This window comes from Lepidochelys kempii, chromosome 4 (genome assembly GCF_965140265.1).
Source record: "Lepidochelys kempii isolate rLepKem1 chromosome 4, rLepKem1.hap2, whole genome shotgun sequence".
Classification (NCBI taxonomy): domain Eukaryota; kingdom Metazoa; phylum Chordata; order Testudines; family Cheloniidae; genus Lepidochelys; species Lepidochelys kempii.
The window spans coordinates 97152805-97173229 of NC_133259.1; the positions used below are offsets into that span (position 1 = coordinate 97152805).

The following is a 20425-nucleotide window of genomic DNA, read 5'->3' on the forward strand; positions in this document are numbered from 1 at the left end:
CCTAATTTCCTTCTTTGACAGAGTTATTGGCCCAATGGATGGGGGGAACCATTAGATGTGATGTATCTTGATTTTAATAAGGCTTTTGATACAGTCTCACATGACAATCTCATAAGCAAACCAGGAAAAAACAGTCTAGATTAAATTACTGTATGGTGGGTGCACAACTGGTTGCAAGACGGCACTCAAAGAGTAGTTATAAGTGCTTTGTTGTCAAACTGGGAGAGCATATTTAGTGGGGTCCCGCAAGGGTCAGTCCCAAGTCTGATACTATTCAATATTTTCATTAATGACTTGGATAATGAAGTGCAGTAAGCTTATAAAATTTGCAGATGACACCAAACTGGGAGGGATTGCAAGCACTCTGGAGGACAGGACTGAAATTCAAAATGACCTTGACAAATTAAAGAATTGATCTGAAATCAATAAGAAGAAGTTCAGTAAAGACAATTGCAAAGTACTACATTTATGAAGAAAAAAATCAAATGCACAACTACAAAATCCTGCTTAAAAGAATTTGGGGGTTATAGTCGATCACAAACTGAATGAGTCAACAATGTGATGAAGTTGGAAAAAAGGCCAATATCATTCTGGGGTGTATTAACAGGAGTGTCATATGTAAGACCCGAGAGATAATGGTCTCACTGTACTCAGCACTAGTGAAGCCTCATCTGGAGTACTATGTTCAATTCTGGGCGCCACAGTTTAGGAAATATGTGGACAAAGTGGAAAGAGTCCAGAGGAGAACAATAAAAATGATAAAAGGTTAAGAAAACCTGATGTGTGAGCGAAGGTTAAAGAAACTGGACATATTTAGTCTTGAGAAAAGACCTAGTAATAGTCTTCACGTTTGTTAAAGGCTGTTACAAAGAAGACGGTGAACAATTTTTCTCCATGTCCACTGAAGGCAGGACAAGAAGTAATTTGCTTAATTTGCAACAAGGGAGATTCGGGTTAGATTTTAGGAAAAACTTTCTAACTATTAAGCTCTGGAATAGGCTTCCAAGGGAGGTTGTGGAATCCCCTCCTGTGATTGTTGTTGCCTGGGGAGGACCACACTGAGATTGCTCAATCAGGGCAAACTGAAAAGAATGATGCAGATGATCCCCAAAACTGGTGGTTATTCTAGTAATTAGATTCACCAATCCAGAAATAAAACAGCTTCTGCAATAAACTGGTTACCCCAAAGCCAAAAACAGTTCCCTTAAAGCAATCCAGCCTTGTGCTCCCACCCAGAAAGCTAAGTCAAATATGAGGAGGATTACTGAAAGTCTTGTTCATCAGAAAGTTCTACCAACCCCAGGGGATTGGACACATTACCCACCAGGTCACTCAGTATTTCAGATATTACCCAAATATATGCTTTCAGCCAATTCTTATTAACTAAACTAAGATTTATTTAAAAAGAAAAAAGAGAAAGTATTGTGGTTAAAAGATCATTATACATAAAGATATGAATAAAGTCTTAGGTCAGCTTCATACAAGCAATAGTGAGCTACTGAGTAGCAAAAGTTCTTTCCAGAATCAGTTCATCAGGCTATAGTCCAAATATGCAGTCCATATATAGACTTTGTTCTAATTCTTCTATGAGAATCATAGAATATCAGGGTTGGAAGGGACCCCAGAAGGTCATCTAGTCCAACCCCCTGCTCGAAGCAGGACCAATTCCCAGTTAAATCATCCCAGCCAGGGCTTTGTCAAGCCTGACCTTAAAAACCTCTAAGGAAGGAGATTCTACCACCTCCCTAGGTAACGCATTCCAGTGTTTCACCACCCTCATAGTGAAAAAGTTTTTCCTAATATCCAATCTAATATCCTAATCCTAATATCCAATCTAAACCTCCCGCACTGCAACTTGAGACCATTACTCCTCGTTCTGTCATCTGCTACCATTGAGAACAGTCTAGAGCCATCCTCTTTGGAACCTCCTTTCAGGTAGTTGAAAGCAGCTATCAAATCCCCCCTCATTCTTCTCTTCTGCAGACTAATCAGCAGGGTAATCCAAACTGGAGCTGGAGACCTCAGTTTTGAGACTCAAGCTTCTCCTAACCAAGCTTAAGCAGATCTAAGATACAGGACTGCGACCCTAGCATTCTTTTATAGATCTGTGGAAGTCTATTGATAGCCTCTTGATAGCAGGTATTCTTTGGGTGAAGAATAGTGGCTTTGAAGTAAAACCTATTTTCTATGTATACACAGGTACTTAGCTGCATTCATCTGCATAAGATAATATCCTTTAATCAGTTCCTAGACAGTTTACTAAACTTCAAAGAGAAATACAGTCAATGATGTTATTAAACCCAAGTTTAATCTAAATGTTAATATTCCCTTTTGATCTCTGAATCAACAGAATATAGTAACAGACAGGAACCGTCTGGTTACATTAACCACCTCTAACAAGATATGGGTAAACACAGACAAATACAATCACTATTTTCTTCTAATTCTCTAACAGTACAAGTCTACATTTCAAAGCTCTAGTCTATCTAACATGGCTTTGTTAGTTATTTATAAGGAATGGCCCTAATTTGTCTTTAAAAGGTAGAATTTGGGTCATTGGGTCAAGTTGCTTACCCCTTTCTGGCTCAGTGTCACACCACATCCACATCCACATCATTGGAGGTTTTAAAAACAGATTGGAAAACACTTGTCAGGGATGATCTAGGTTCACTTGGTCCTGTCTCAGCGCAGGGGGCTGGACCTGATGACCTCTCAAGGTCCCTTCCAGCCCTACATTTCTCTGATTCTAAGAATTCTTGTGAAGCGTGACTGCAGATGCCAATGAATTCTTCAATGGACACAAAACATACGCAAAGTAAGCTTGGTCAAATCTAGACCTTTCTGGGTGGTCATCTGCATTTCTAGCCTTTTACCATCTCGAAAAATAAATGCAGATAAGCTGCATTTGCCACATAAAAGACACTGCAGTTGATTCATCACCTTGTGATAATCAGCTATTCGCTGAGTAAATGACTCAATGAACACAGAATTTCCTCTTCAACTTGTATCTTATCAGATTCCTTATCCTGAGGAGTGTATCAGAAACTCAGAGTGTTCAACCTTTTCATCAACTTCATACACCATTAAATAGATATGCAAAAAAAAATTCAAAATCTTCAATGACACAATGAGTTACATTATATAGCCATGGCTAGATTCATCCAAAGTTAATCTGCAAGCTTCAGTCGGCCTCTTTTTATTAGGCAGTCCACTGTAGCCTTTGGCACTAGATTCTAAAATATTTAAAAGCTTGTTTCTTAACACCTCTCTTTCCTTGTTTCAATCTTGCCTTATTATTGAGGGATCAAACATATCCATATGTTTGTAATGCTCTCTCTTTGAAGAGTAGTTCTTTACATTGCCGGTATTGGTGTCTACACTGCAGCTGGGAGTGAGCTTCCCAGCCTAGGTAGACAGACTCTCGCTAAAAAGAGCAGTGTGAACATTGTGGCTCAGGCGAGTTCAGAGCCCAAGCTGCAGCCTGAGCCCCAACATATTTTTAGCACGCTAGCACAGGTCTGTCTTCCTGGGCTGAGAGGCTCACTCCCAACTGCTGTGCAGCTCACTCCCAGCTGCTGTGCAGACATACCTTATGGGGTGTGTGAGAGACACAAGAAACAAAAGAGGTAAAGGAGAAGGAGGATGAACAAGGAAAGAGTTGGTTCTATGACCATTCCAGCTGACAAAGAGAGGGACTGACAATTATAATCTGAAATATTCAGATGTATCAATACACATGTGCCTCAATAGTTTTACTGCTTTGAATGATTCTGTGGCTCAGAAGGCATACCACTCAAATTTCTATGTTGAAATTGTTTGAGTGTAATATGCTCCACCACCACCCGCCGCCCCCAAAAAGTCAAAATTATGTTTTCCTAGAATTATATAAGTAGTAATAAAGACAGTGGAACAATTTACATTTACTGTATAAAATGTGCACTGCTATTGATAACATGACAGAAGTTAAAACAAACACAGAGAAGGACCTGTTTCTGTAGTAATATCACAACATGAATGAGTTTTAGACAATATTGGAAAACTGATTTTCCCCTCAATATTTCTTTATCAAAGAACCAACATTGAAAATGGTTCTATTGTTCAAGCAAGTAGCAGCTGATCAATTTCCATTTTTAATACAAATAAGAAATCTTAATTTAATTGGAGATAACCCCTCAGTTTTTATTGCAACAATTCACTTTACAGTGACTTCAAACAAGACTAGATTCCTGCTTATATTAATGTTTTCAGTATTCTTTTACCACCTTGCTTTGTGCAGATGTCAAAGCTATGCTTTTTGAAAGTTACTTTAGCTTTCATCCAAAACAAAAAAGAAGAGACTCGTAAGCTAAAACCTGTCAGTATTACTTCAGTAATGAGATTCAACTGAGCTGTTAGTTCCTTTTCAACATAACCATTCCTCTCAGTGCAACAATTGCATTTACTGATTCAATATTAAAATATTTTGTTCTGTTTTTCCCACCCCTGATTAAACAGCTTCTCATTTAATGCTTGTTTACAAATTAAAATAGCTTTTTCTGTATTTTAAAAAGAATAAAAACACTTTATAGCAGTACAGGTATTTTTATATGAACCATGTTTTGAAGGAGAGAGCAAAGGAGATAAAGCCATACAAGACTATGTTCCAAATAACATTAAGGCTCTGAAATCCATAAAAGTAAATTCAGTTCAAACTGTTCAAGTGTTCCTCACTTACTGAGGGGATCTGACAATGTGTGGCACAACAAAAAAGGAAGGGATGGAATTTCAGTCTAACTTTGAAACTACTATTCTTTTGTGAGCTAGTCAACTCCATAACATTTGTAACATTCTGTACCTTGGGGGAGCACCCTATAACCCCCATATTCCTCATTTATATTATATTATATATATATATAAAAAATTGTGATCTTACATATAAAGCATGCCTTGTAAGGCATCAGGGGAAAGGTTATGATCTGTTGAAAGTCATTTCTCTATCCATATATGTATACCATTAATGCATATGCAATTATGAGAACTGTGTTTTATGGTTGTCACTAAAACATGCTGTAAGTTGGGGAATCAGCCAGATATTAGCTCCCCAGAGGCAACAGCAAGGTATGTAACCAACACCCACGCAGGGTGTCAATCAACCCATCAACCATCATTGTCCAGCAAGGAAGCTACAACGCCGTGACTCACCTGCATGAGGCCACACCAGGGGAATTTGCTCAACCTTGCCTGGAGACTCAGCAATGCCCACCCAGACATGCTTGGACTTGTGTTTTCCAAGCACATGGACTGAAGGTATAAAACAGACACCGTGGCCACGTGCTGGGTTGTTCTCCTTCGCCCACCTACACTGCAAGCAACAAGGACACTCTGAAGACTCCAACTGAGCGGACTGACCCAGATTTCAAGGGTGAAATCTGTGTACTATGAACTGCAATATCCCCAGAGGGCGGGGGGTGAGAAAAATTGCTTAATCTAGATGTTTCCCAGTCTAATAGGGTTGAGAGTTTAGATTGCGTGCTTATATTTTCTTTTCTTTTGGTAACTAACTCTGACTTTTTGCCTATCACTTAATATCACTTAAAATCCACCTTTTATAGTCAATACATTTGTTTTACTGTTTATCTTTACCTGTGAGTTTGTATGAAGTGTGTAGCAAATGTGCTCATGTTTGCAAAGGCTGGTGTATATCCACTTTCCACTGATGAGGTGGTGAACCAATTAATAAATTTGCACTGCTCATCTTGAGCAGTGCAAGACAGTGTATTCCTGGGGTGCAGTGCTGGGAGCTGGGGGGGATTGGGCTGGTGCCTTTCTCTATGTGATTCATGAGTGGCTCTGGATTCATGCAATCTAGCTGGGTGTGGGGCTCCACATGCGGTTGTGCTGAGTGATAAGAGCACCTGGAGGGGGTTGCTGCTGGTCACTAGCAAGGCTGGAGAGAGTTAAAGGGGCACAGTGGTCCCACAGTCCCAGGCTGCATCCCGGGGGAATCCTTCACAACGTTATTTGAGCACAGTTTGATGTTATAATAAAAAGATGTATAATAATTACCTATACTGTTTCTCTAGATGTTCATAGAGCCCTGTAGTTCCATTTGTTCTCCTCCTTCAAAATGTTCCAGGTAGATGAGAGAACCTAAAGGAGGAAAAACGCACATTAAAATAATTAATAAAAAAGTGAATGGTTGAAAAAACTGGACATAGGACTGTACCCACAACTAGCATGTAAAACTAACAGGTACCGTGGGCAAGTCTCAAAATACTCAAAATAGAATAAATTTAGTTCAATGAGAAATGTACTTAGTTTTCATCCCATGACAGCTGGTGTTGGAAAAGTGTTTTAAAAGAGCCAAGGTCAGAATTTTAGCATTTACATTATCAAAGGAATCTTTCTCTTAAAAGAGAGAGAGAAAAGGTCGTCAGGACCACCAGTGTTCTCCCCTGTTGTCTTTTAGAATCCACTGGCTCATATGCCCATGCTGATGCTGTTCAAAGAAGCATCAACCGAAGCCTTCAGCTATCATTGCTATCACTGGTCTCCTATGGTACAAGTTCTTTGGCTACCTTAGAAAATGATACATGGCTTTAAGCAGGGCTCTGCTAAAATAATGTATTAAGTCACGTACTTGGGTACTTGCCTTGAAATGGCCTATGACAGCATTTCTCAAATGCTGCCACTGTGGCCGCATGTGGCCACCAAGAGCTTTTCTTGAGGCCACAGCCTCCTGACCTGTGATTGGGTGGGAGGGGGCAAAGCAGTGGCCCCTCCCTCTCCCTGGTGCTCCTGGATGCACGGCCTTAGTGTTGGTTGCTGGGGCCACCAGCAGGGACTGGGCCCTGCCCACTTCTGGAGACACCTGGGGCACAATGCTCGAGCAGCAGGCAGCCAGTGAGTTCCCCACGTTCCCAGGTGCAGTGAGGCTCATGCCACTGGGCTCCAGCTGCATGGCAGCAGGCCCCATCCTCTGGACATGGGGCTTCAGGCTCCAGCCTCCCCCAGCCACCCACCCACCCCCATTGCCCCTGGCCTAACTGCCTCCCCCGATCTCCCATCCAGGGCTTAATTTGTCCCCAGGCTTGCAGGGCTGCTTAAATCTGCTGTGAAAAGTAGTACTTGTGTGTTTCTTAATATCACTTTTCACCACAGACATACTAACTAGCAATAAATAAATTACAATGATTTGGATGTGTGTATGTGCATATTTATTTGTTTTTCCTAAAGCTAATTAAGGATTTTCGGGGAAAGTGTGAGAGTGGCCACCAGCAAAAGTTGGTGGCCACACTCTGAGGCCACCAAATAATTTGTCCTGAGAACCCCTGGCCTAGGAGCATGATGCTTCAGTTCTGGGCTAACTAACTGTCAGACACACTGGAGGATTCAAAATTGTTTTAGGTAGTTCTGCAGGACCCAAGAACACTAAGCAACAATTGTGAACCTGATCTTTGCCCTTTCCCTAACCACGCACGAGTAAAGACCATCAAAAGACCACAGTCTAGGCATACCTTTAAATCACTGGGGAGAAAACAACATATGTAGTAACAAATTGCATTGATGGTATACAGAGCAAAAAGCAGGAGGAGGAAATTACAATGAGGGGAGTAACAGGGCCTGAATCCAATTTGGGTCAACATCCATAGCACGGTTACTCCTCAAGAGATAAGACACACCTGAAAGGGGACTAGAGAAAGCTCAGAATCACCTTGATATAGATGTACTAAAGGTACAGTGAAGACCTTTTTGAGTCTCAGTGCACATACACATTAAACACATTTGATTGTGTTTAAATATGATTAAATAGCCCACTAGGGTTTAAAACCATGACAAACTGACATAGGGCTGAATATGGCTTTCCTTATCTATGCTGACCTCAAAGTCATGGTCACTGGAATAAAAGACATTCCCCTCTTGTGGGGACCCAGAGCTCAGGCTCCAGTCCGAGCCCAAACATCTACACAGAAATTTGATAGCACCATATCCTGAGGCCTGCAAACCCGTCATCTGACCTAGGCTAGCTGCAGGCATTTAATTGCTATGTAGACATACCCTAAGGAATTTACAGAAAAATGGATAAATAAATGAGGTGCTCCCATGTTGACAAACATTGGTTCAAGATAAAACAGTCAGAAGCCCTGATGGTTCCCCAGAATTTCCTTATCAGATTAAAGTAAGTAAGGCACTGAACTCTGAATACAATAGAACAGTCTAGCACCCTCTTCAGGTTCTCCAGTGACTCATATCTTTGAAATCAAAGAGTTCTTGCCTAGTTGTGTGCTTGAAGCAAAAGATCCAAGAGTGGAAAATAAGAGACTACTTTATTTGGAGAAGCTATTTTTCTTACTCTTCTGAGGCCTGCTATGAAGACAATTCAGTAGGATACACAATACCTGTAATCACAGAATCATAGAAATGTAGGACTGGAAGGGGCCTCAATAGGTCATCTACTCAGTCCCCTGCACTCAACGCAAGACTAAGGAATAACTAAGACCATTCCTCAGAGGCATTTGTCTAATCTGTTCTTAAAAATCTGCAGTGACAGAGATTCTACAACTTCCCTAGGCAATTTATTCCAGTGCTTAATCACCCTGACAGTTAGGAAGTTTTTCCTACTGTCCAACCTAAACCTCCCTTGCTGCAGTTTAAGTCCATTGCTTCCTGTCCTATACTCAGAAGTTAAGAACAATTTTTTATCCTCCTCCTTGCAACAAACTTTTAGGTACCTGAAAACTATTATGTTCCCCTCTTAATCATCTCTTCTCCAGACTAAACAAACCCATTTTTTTCAATCTTTCCTCATGCTTCATGTTTTCTAGATCTTGAATCATTTTTGTTGCTCTCCTCTGGACTTTCTCTAATTTGTTCACATCTTTGCCGAAATATAGCGCCCAGAACTGGTGCCTACTTTTAAATGAGCTGCATGTGTGAGGAAAAGTACATTAATAATTAAGTTTTAATCTCATTTGAACTCATTTTCAAACTCATACACAAAATACACACATTTTTGCACATGCCTGACTTGTGTGCATACACTGCCCGATTCAACACCACAAATTAGGATTTACCTGCACAGAATTTTAGGTGTTTATATAGCCCTCATCACCATAGCAGCTGAGTGCTTCACAATGATTAACAGATTTTATCTTCAACATCGTAGTGAGGTAGGTATGTATTATCCTAATTTTACAGATGGAAATCTGAAGCACGGGGTAGCTTGAGTGACGTGCCCAAAGTCATACAGGAAATCTGTAACTGAGCCAGGACCTGAATTCAGGTCTACTGAGTCCAAGTTCGGTGTTTTCACCACAAGACTATCCTTCCTCCCAAAAGTGAAAATGAGTCAGACATGCCCAAAAGAGTGTATGCACAGGGTTTGATATGGGCTGCCTAGTTTAATAATAAAATATTATCAAATTGCTATATATCTAATGTTAAATTATGGTGGGATTTTTTAAAATGCTCAGTGTTGATTTAACTCTGCTACCATTGGAGTCAATAGTAAAGCTCCTATTGAGGTCAAAGGAAGCAGAGTTAGACCACTGACGAGCACTTTTAAAGAGATTACCCTTAAACTATTATCTGTATACAATATGAACACTTTCCAAAACCAGTTAAGAAATAAGTAACTGAATGATAGAGCTATAATTCCATGAAGGAGCTCTGAGTTACATCAAACCATGAGAGCGAAGCTCAAATCTGGCTATGGAATTATAGCTCCATAATTAAAAGTGGGCTTGTTTTCCATTCTACAATATATTACACACACCCCAGGATGACAGATCTGTGCACTGTAGACAAGGACTGTCTGCTGTCCTTTCCCTTGCTGTTGCCACTCCTGTCCTCTCAAAGGTCTGTTTTGGGGTTTGTTTTTTCAGGATAGCATTCCCTCCCACTCCAGTACCTTATCCTTCATAGTGTGGCTCTTGCCTCCCACTCCAATGAAAGCTTCATGGAGTGACTCTCATTGTGATTGCCTTTTCCCTGCCAGCTCTGACAACGATTTGGGGGGCAGGGAAAGGCAATTACCAGCAATTAGTTTAAATTTAGTTCACAGATGTAACATCAGATCTGTGAAATTGAAGATTTTGGAAGACAGGCTGCAGGATGCTTAATACTGCAGTCCACGTATTACAGGACAGTTCTGCACACCTAACAATCCCACAATTTTATCCATGAATAAAAGTTCTGGTTCTCCTCTCCTTGCAGCTTCTGTATTCCAAGAACAACTCACTGGTTCATTTAGTCTGGTATCTTACCTCTGGCAATGATGTGCTTGACTGAAAGAACGGTGATTATTTAAAAATCCTATTTGAAAATTTTGTGCTTATTATAGTTATTGAGTAACACCCAAGATTAATATAAGTGAAAGTAGCTAGCAAAATAAATTTATTTTTTACAGTTTATTTTCTTTGTGCATTTGACAGCACTTTGCATGTATTCACCTCTAGTTTCCCATTGTACAATGACTTATGGACTAGTTTTGCCAAGGTTCAATTGAGTAAAGTTACTCACGTGTTTGAGTAGTTCCATTGTCTTTACTTGACATTATCTGTAACTTTTGAACCTAGGCAGTGCAATTCTTATTCATGTGTGTCTAACTCTGAAAAAATGTGTCTATTACCCTTCAGCGTCAATATTAAAAAAGAAAATTGATGTGACCCTAGTAAAACTATAGACTTTCAGTTTGTACGTTGTTTTTTAAACCTCATGCGGGAATGCAGAACTAAATGATGATAAACTATCCAGTAAATTGCAAGAGAAGAAAAAAATTATTTAATTCTTAACAAATGCATTTTAAAGCCCCCCCGAGATGAATTATTTTCTTCATATGCCAAAGGGAGAACAAGTGTTCATGGAAACATCATGAGTCTGCAGTTTCTGCAGATGTTCTACTGTGACGGCTTTTTAGCTTGATAATCAGTATCTTTAATATATTAATGTTCATAAAATGAAAAATTTAACTAAACTTTATCCTTTGAGATCGATGAAGCACATATGATTCTAATTTGTTCTGGTCCCCATACTGTACCCATCACCATGGTATCCAATGGTCTAATAATATATCTTCTAGTCAAACTTGCAAGTCTTTGCATATAATTTTCCGAATTAAATCAAAAGGGGCAAAATTAAATTATATATGCTAGTAAATGTCACATTTCATTGACTATTCATTGAAGCCCTGGGCTCTAGCTTACCTGAAAGTGTTCTCTGTGTGACAAAGAAGCTTAATTTGAGTTGATTCTATGAATTTTCTAATGAAGCAGGCCATAAGATTTTAACTTGTTACAAAAATATAACTCTTCAACATAACAAAACAACCTATTTTAGTTTTCTTTAAGCAAGCTTAGGAATCAAACTGCAACAACATACATATGTAAGCAAGACTACATTCCCATCTTATGTACAAGAAAGTTAATTGTAGCAATGTGTAAATTATATGTCAAAGAAAAAAAGATTAAAATATATTTGATTATGATATGCTGACAACTGGAAATACTGCTCCTCAAAAATGCTGCTCCCCAAAAAACATAGGCTTTCCCTAAGTTTAAAAGTAAACGCACAAGGTAAATCATAAGATTAACCAGAGGTTCAGTAAGTAGTTAAGATCCTGCTGTAATCCACGCATCATTATCCACTTCCATAAAACACCAAGCAGAATTTTAAAAACCAACCTAAACTGTAATTATCAGTATTTAGATGTGGGCCCAGATCCTCAAAGGTATTTAGGTGCCTATCTACCTCTTTAGAAAACCAAGTCCACCTCTTGAGGCACCAATGACATTTTGAAAATCATCACTCAGCAGCTGCCTACCCTGCTAGGCACCCAAGTTTTCGCAGGGTAGCATTTGCAAAGCTACCAATGCTTTGATGCTACCCCACAGCTAACAAGCAGCTTTAAGCCCTATCTCAAGCTGAAGCCCCAGAGCAGAATTCTCAAGCTAGCTAGGGGGAACACCAGTCTCGCTAGTGGGGGCCCAATCCTGCAGGCATGCTCTGAGCACACTTAAGACCTGACACACCTCACAGCAGGAGGGCCAGATACAGAGCAACAATAGATGAAAGGGGAGCAGCACAGCACCTGTATAAAAGACAGGTGGGGACACAGGGAAAGAGGGTGAGAGCGAGAGATGTGTTGACTGTGAGCAGGAAAGAGCAAGAGAGAAAAAAAACAGTTTCATCTGATAGGACATGGCCTATCAAGGCATCTAAGACAGGTCAGCCATTTAACTATAAGAGAAAGTTTGTGGATGAGGATTCCAAGAGGACAGAGGTACCTTCTTGGGGCCATCAGCTAGGTGCACTAGGTCAGCTATTTAGGCATCTAAGCTCCTCTCCTTAGTGTTTCACTCCCAACTAGCTTAGGGGTCTCTCCAATGAGCTGCTGGCTTTGGAGGATCCCTTTCTTAGGCAGCCAATTCTCCCCATGCATTGTACAGGGAGCCTGGGCACCTAATTTAGGCTGAGGATGCCACTAAGTAGCAGGCCACCAAGGATATGTCTACACTGCGAAAACATAGAAACAAAATAAATCAGAGCAGAAAATCTCAGAGCCTGGGTCTACAGACTCGGGCTTGTATTGCTTTTGCTACGGAGCTAAAAACAGCCATGCAGACATTTTGACTCGGGCTGGGAGTGGGCTGCGAAGAGCACGAGGTGGAATGTCTACACGACTAATTTTAGCGCCATCGTATGACCTCAAGGTGGACTGACAGAAGGTTTATATAGTTTAAAGACTGCCTCCCATTCACTGTTAGCATAGTCAGGTCTCAAAGGTCAGCATTTTGTTTGATATACCACATGGAACAGATGGGATTTAGAGAAAAAGAGAAGCATTTCTTGCAGCAACTACAAGGAGGTAGAAGAGTCTGTTGTTCCCCTGTCCAAATTGCCTATAGTGAGGAAGAGAAGTAGCATCTACCCACACAAGGAACTCTGTGAAAAGCAGAGAAACTGATCCAAAGGATTGTAGGATGTGGTGTTAGAAGAAAAGCACAGTAATTTTGGGTGACAGGAGGTAAGAGAAGGAAAACCACTCATCTATATTAATTATGAATCTTCAAAGTTACTTTGAAATTAACAGCTTCTTTGCAATGGATGGTAATGTGCCTTGCTATTTTAAAATAGAATATTCTTAGGGTATATTCCAATCTCGCCTGTCAGTGTTTGTGAGACAATGATGGTTAAGTGGATGTCTATTCTCAGACCAATAATCACACAAATGACAGCCCAGATCTTACGTTACTCCATGTTACTACGTGCTACTCCATGCCAATAGATCACTTCATCTGTGCAGAGACCCAGTGAAGTCTACGGGAGTACACAAAGCAGAATCACTTCCAGGATTAGGGCCTATATGTGCACGACAAAGAAACCAAATCCTATTCAAGAGTTGAAATGCAAAACTGCGGTTATATATATTATTTATGGGACAGTTTCTGAACTAGAATAATGGAATTACTAAAATGTGTTTTACAAGATATTACACAGAATGATAAATTAACTGACTTTTCTAAAGATGTAGACACTGCAGTTCCCTAGAAAAAACAAGTGTCCATAGTTTTACAGCCAATCACACATATATACATATATATATTTGGAATTATGTCCAAACTGAAACAATGTTATTGTTCCTATTTGTCACTTCAGATGGTGTTCTAAAATCTATTTTAAAATTTGTGCTCCTAAATACTAGGTTAAAGTTTTTTTGGCAATCCACAATTGAAGATACAGTTCTTAAAAATAATTTTCTGGTATAAAAGTGTCATCAACTTGAAGCATAGTTTTTATTTAGAACCCAATTCTGTTCCCACTGAGTCAGTAGCAGAACTCCCACTCCAATATCATCATGCCACAGGATCTGATCCTGCAAACATTCACTCCCTTATATGATAGGATAGCAGATAATCAATAACGGAACTACAATTTAACTACTTAAATGCCTAAAGTTAAGCAACTGTAAGTGTTTGCAAGATTGGAGCTACACTTTCTCTTTCAAAACTACATTTATCTAGCAATGATAAGAATTTTCTATGAATATGTTCCCCTCACCTGTGCTACTGTTATGTCTCATCCTCACCCTAGTTCAAACACTCTGCCCAATGAACAAAAATTAAGAATTGTAATCCACATATTTTCTAGCAGTGTTACTATAAAAAAGCAGGCTCAATACAGTTTCTCTTTAAAGTTTCTCTTTAAAAGAGTGCGGTGGTACCGAACATCATGTCAATAAAAATGGCTCATGTCTCTTCCTGTCATTACAAAAAGTAAGTAAAAAATAAAATAAAGACATCATAATTTGTTCAATGTGTGCCCCATTAAATCCCTTTCAATTACACATTTCAAGATTCATCCTTGGGGACTTTAAACCACCACCACCACTCTGCCAACATTACAAATATTGAACAACGAGAACAGAGATACTGAAACAGAAATCAACTTCAATGAACTTCAAGAAAATACTCTGGCAACACAGGCTAAAGACAAAGAGAATATAATTCTCATACAAATGCTAGTAATAATCCAATTTTGTGGTGGAACATGTGGGAAGTCCACAAAACAGTACAATAAAGATTTTAAACATATCAGAAGCCCAAATACTGACAGTTTTGGTTGCTTTTGTACAAAAACTTATTTTGAGGCACAAATTTCTGTAGACACTGGAAAAAAAACAATAGAATTTCCCCAGAGTAGGAAAGGAAAAGGCGAATAATGGAACCATAATGGCAACTTTTGTTGACTTTAAATTCTGAGAATACCAGAAGTCATCAGAGGTGAGATTGAACATTATAGTATGAAGACCTATTTTTCCTGATCTTATTTCTCATACCCAAAATAAGAACACTCATGGAAAGAATCTTCAAGAAAAGGAACTGGAGGTATTGTTTCCAGCAAGATTAAGCAATTACCCACCATAACAGAGCTTTTGTTTTCTTGAACAATTAAATCCTGATCCTTGCAAACACTTAGAACATGTCTACACAGGAAAGTTATTATACAATTATATAGTAAGATGAAATTTAAACTGATATAGTGATACCACTATAATTCCTATGTGGCCACTCTTATTCTGGAATAAGGATGATTTTTTTGTTGTTTAATTTATGTCATTTTGGAAGAGGTTTTAACTAAACCAAAAAAAGCCACTCTTATCCCATAATAAGCATGTCCACTGGGGGAGTTATAACAGTATAACTTGTTAAAACTTTCACATGTAGACAAGCCCTTAAATACCAAGTAGACCGACTTCAATGGGATTAGTGACACAAGCTTATTTTTATGAGTGTTTGGCAGGATCTGGGCCTACATCTAAAGCAAGCAGAAAATTTAAATTCAGAGCAGGTCTTGAATGAGGACATATACTAACTTTTATTTTTAAAAGTAATAATTAAAGAATGGTATCTCTTTCCATTTTTTGGAAACTCAGTTGTTGCCTTATTCTGTTCTACATATATTTCAAGAGATTCCAATTTTACCCTTAATGCAGTTTGTTAGGATATTGCAGGGGGTGTATTTTAAAAAAAAGAGCTAGAAAAAAGGGATAATATTTGAAAAACTATTATGTTCTCTTTTCAGAGTAACAGCCATGTTAGTCTGTATCCACAAAAAGAACAGGAGTACTTGTGGCACCTAAGAGACTAACAAATTTATTAGAGCATAAGCTTTTGTGGGCTACAGCCCACTTCATCGGATGCGTAGCATGGAACATATAGTAAGAAGATGTGTGTGTATATATATATATATATATATACACACACACACACACACACATACATACACACACATACGCATACTGAGAAGGTGGAAGTTGCCATACAAACTGTAAGAGGCTAATTAAGATGCGCGATTATCAGGAGGAGAAAAAAAACTTTTATAGTGATAATCAAGATGGCACATTTAGACAGTTGACAAGAAGGTGTGAGACTACTTAACATGGGAAAATAGATTCAATATGTGTAATGACCCAGCCACTCCCAGTCTCTATTCAAACCCAGGTTAATGGTATCTAGTTTGCATATTAATTCATATTAATCCATATGTTCTCTGTATTTTTATTAAGTATTTTATTTAAATATTAAATAACCTACCCGGATTAGTACGGACACAGGCAATCATTCCTTAATCTGATTTTTTGTCCCCTGGATTACGTGTGCAATGCTCGAGAGTGGTATGTGACAAAAACCCCTACCTCAAACCACTGTTTTCTTTAATCTTTCAGCATGGGCTTCAACTCCCATCAATCATCATTCACTATTAATGACTTCAGTGGTGTGCGCTAGATTAGGCTCCCCAGACCAGATTTCTGTCTCGACTACCAGTGAGGCAGCAGGCTGGTACTGCCTGTCAGGAGTGAGACACGCCGCTGTTCTCGTCGGACTCCCCCACCAGCTGCCCACACACATAAAGTTGGGTCACCTTTTGCACTTGTCTCAACCCCACGCGACACTGACGCAAGTTTAGTTCAGCTCAGTTCTCTCTCCGCCCCCAGGAGCTCCCTGGGACAGGGGCCGCCGGCTCCTCTGTACAGCGCCTAAGTCCAGCAGAGCGGCAGGATCGCTGCCCCCCCTCAAAGCGCCCCCTCCCTGCAGCCTCTGCCCCCCGGCTGCCGAGCCACACCACCCATCAACCCGTCTCCCCTTCTCACCTCTCAGGGCTGGGGAGGGGGGGGGTCGGGGGTGTCACTGGGAGGGCCCGGCCCCTTCCCTCCCTGTCTCGTAGTGCCCGCTATGCCAGGGCAAAGGAGAATGCAGTCACCGGGCGGCCCCCTCCCGGCCGCCTCTGCTGCAGGACTTCCCGGCTCCGAGCCCCCAAACTATTCCCCCAGGGATCCGGTTCTCCACCCTCCGCCCCCCCTCAGGGCGGCTTCACCCAAGCGGATGAAGGGGACCACAACGAGGGGAGGGGCCCTCAGCCACGCCCTCCGACCAACCGCCGACTCCGCCTCCTCACTGGAGGGAGGGGAAGACCAGCTCCTCCGACCGCCGCCCGCGCGCCGGCTGACAGTTCACTTCCGCACGCCTGAGGGGGAAGGAATTAGAGTCGCCAGCCGCTGGGGTGGAGATATGCAAATTTAGGGGCGGTGTCGCCCCCACACAAGGGAGCGGGCGGGGTTGACTCACGTCGCCTCAGGAGAGAGCGCCGCGTTAGGCCTTTTTCCCGCCAGGGTTAGGGAGGGATTCGGTGGGATCGGTTTCAGAGGAGCAGCCGTGTTAGTCTGTATTTGCAAAAAGAACAGGAGGACTTGTGGCACCTTAGCAACTAACAAATGTATTTGAGCATAAGCTGTCCTGAGGTACATCTCACTTCATCGGATGCAGGGCACCACGGACAGAGCCATGCTCTCCTCCCCAGAGCTGAGGATTCGCTGGGGCTGGCAAATGGGATGTGGGGCGCTGCCGCTCTTTCAGGGTAGTTATTTGTTCAGGTCTGTGATAAACTACCGGAAGGCCATGTCTGCACTGCGAGTAGAGGGTGTGATTCCCAGCCGGGCAGGCATGCTCAGCTAGCGACATGAGAGCTAGCACTAGTAAAAATTGTAGCATTACTGCAGTAGCACAGGCAGTAGCAGCAGGGCATGACTTAGCTGTGCTGAGTAGGTATCCACGGGGTTCGAGCATGTTTGTAACACTCATTGAGGTAGTGCAAGTATGTGACTCCTCATACTCCTAGCTCACAGTGTAGGGGTAGCCTACAAGAGGGTCCCACCAATTCTCCAGCTGCACTTGGCAAGCAATCTTTATGAATACAAAAAGAACAGGAGTACTTGTGGCACCTTAGCGCCTAACCAATTTATTTGAGCATAAGCTTTTGTGAGCTACAGCATCCGATGAAGTGAGCTGTAGCTCACGAAAGCTCATGCTCAAATAAATTGGTTAGTCTCTAAGGTGCCACAAGTACTCCTTTTCTTTTTGCGAATACAGACTAACACGGCTGTTACTCTGAAACCTGTCTTTATGAATATAAACATGAATGTATAAAGAGACCCATCATTTACCCCAAATTAAATCAAATAAGCCAGTAATAATATAAGTAGAACAAAAATCAACCTCCCTGCACAATCCTCACTAGAGTCACACACCATCATGCCCAATATCTATCTCCTCACAGGCAAAGGAGAAAAGCTGGGCTTTGCAGCATACACTGAAGGATACAAAGCACCTGCTGCTGAGTCATGCAAAACCTTATCAATGTCCTCAGGCCCACGAATGCAGAATAACTTCCCAAATGAATGGACTCTGTGACAGTCAGATGTGCTATCTATTGATATAAGAATATATGAGTTCACCTTTAAAGTTTTGCCTCACAGCACAAGTTTTATGTTGTTGGAGTGTGGATTCTTTTTAGGTATGTGTTGGATATAGATGTGAAAGCCTTTATGGAGTGTTACTGGTAGCATTGGGGCACTAGGAAGGTGGCAAGGAAGGCTAGAGATTTTCCCCTTCTTGTTTGCATGCTTTTAAGGTTTTGTGTGGTGGGATAAGTCCTGATATAAGCTTAGCTGTAACTAAATGTAGTTTTTGTTATTAATAATTTACTTTAAGTATGTGACTTCAAATCACAAGCTTAAATGCTTAATTGGATTGGGACCAGAATTCTCATTGCTTTTCAAGATCAAGTCCTTAATGAACTACAAAATGGGTTGGTCACCATTACACCTGGACAAATATTAGACTTTTTGGTTCAATGGTAATTAAAAATATATTTATATTTAGTTTCAGTTAATCAAAAAGTTGAAAAAATCTCCAAAATGAAATGTTTAACTTAAATTTTGAGCATTTTTAAACATTTTTTAATTTTTTAAAATTAAAGGAAGTGTTTTTAAATTAACAAGTCAGCAAAATTGGTACAAATTCATGAAACGTTAAGGTGTTCCTGAATCTGCATTTTTCACAGAAAAAGGTTTAGGTCAAAAATTTAGGAGCTCTAGTCAACCTTCCCCATTCAGTTTAGATCCTTTAATTAGTTGTGAAACAGTGGAGTTTAGGTACAATTCTTCATTAGCTAGATGCTTCCCAGGGAATGGGATCAGAAGGATACAGTCCTGATCCTGCAAACACTTATGCACATGCTTAACCATTTGCAGGATCAGGGTCTACCTGTCATCTAGCTGTCCCTCCAGGTACAGGTGCAATGGCCTGGCACCAATTCCCAGAGGTGTAAAATTATATAACAGTATTTAAATGCTGCTCTGCTTGGTGGCAGATACCATGAACTCTGTTCACTGCTGGAGAGAGAAGATAGGGAAACAGTAGCTATTGGTGAATGACAGGTTTCCGAGTAGCAGCCGTGTTAGTCTGTATCCGCAAAAAGAACAGGAGTACTTGTGGAAATTTCTTACTCTCTAAGGTGCCACAAGTACTCCTGTTCTTTTTACTGGTGAATAGTGAATCCATTTGGGGATTTAGATGGGGTTCAGAGAAGAGTGACATAAATGATTCTCTCTCTTTTATCTCAAAGTATCTTTGCAGACACAGGGTGCAGTACAGCATCACCATTCATTCCTGGTTTGTTCCATTCTTTCCTGGTTTGGTCACATCCATGAGTACAAACATCCTGCCTTCTAGTCAGTGGTCAGCCTCTAGGTCAGACTAATCTTGGTTGTGTTTACAGTGATTTCTCTGGCATCCTATCATCTGTTTGTCTTCTGCCGTGTACTCATTGATGGGATGTTCCACCCACAGTAGCACAGAAAGGGCCCAGTAACCTGACAGGCCACATCTGAGGGAGAATTAGGCATGATAAGCAAGCACTGACTGAGGAAGAAGCCCAGCTGGGCAGGAGCCAGCAGAGCTGGTATAAAGCCAAGAAGTGAGGGCAGAAGGAGGCTGCTGCTGCTATCAAAAAACATTCTTCTGCAATTCTTTAAGAATATCAGGAAAGGTGAAAGACTCAGTAATGAAAAAGATATAAAGTACAGTGCATGGCAGTCAGAGACTCAGGAAACAAGTCTGTTATATCACAAAACTGAAGAAGAAGAAAAAGAAAGGGACTGAATTCTTTAAGAATATGGGAAAGGTGCAAGACTCTAAGTCATGGACAAAATACGAACCATAGTGCATGGCAGTTTTAGACTCAGGAAGTGAATCTACTATGCTACAGAACTGAAGAAGAAGGAGGAGGCACCAGAGGGGAAGCCTGCAGACACTCTCTGCACTTAGAGAGTAGAAGTTCTGGGATCCTGGCCCCGAAGCACAGGCGCCAACTTTCCTTAGCGTCGGTGGGTGCTCGTGCCCCCCCACACCTTTGGCCCCGCCCGGACTCTGCCCCCTCCCTGCCCCATTGGACCTCTCCCCAAATCCCCACCCCGGCCCTGCCTCTTCCCCGAGCGCACTGCATTCCTCCTTCTCCCCCATCCCTCCCAGCACTTGCTGTGCAAAACAGCTGTTTCACAGCGCAAGCACTGGGAGGGAGGGGGGAGAAGCAGGACGTGGTGGCACGC

The 20425-nt window shown here is 41.1% G+C and overlaps 1 protein-coding gene across 2 annotated transcripts in view; it reads right to left on the reverse strand.

Annotated features, from left to right (window-relative positions):
- Nucleotides 1-16903, reverse strand: part of KLHL5 (kelch like family member 5) — a 98442-nt gene extending 81539 nt beyond the window's left edge. The window contains exons 1-2 of one of the 2 annotated variants that reach the window (XM_073342275.1): nucleotides 16631-16903; nucleotides 6046-6129 (exon numbers count right to left, since the gene is read on the reverse strand). The gene's annotated coding sequence lies outside the window, so the exon portion shown is untranslated. Of the gene's footprint in view, nucleotides 1-6045; nucleotides 6130-16174; nucleotides 16406-16630 lie in introns of those variants that run through there. The other variant, XM_073342276.1, reaches the window with a different exon arrangement.
- Nucleotides 16904-20425: the final 3522 nt, after the last annotated feature.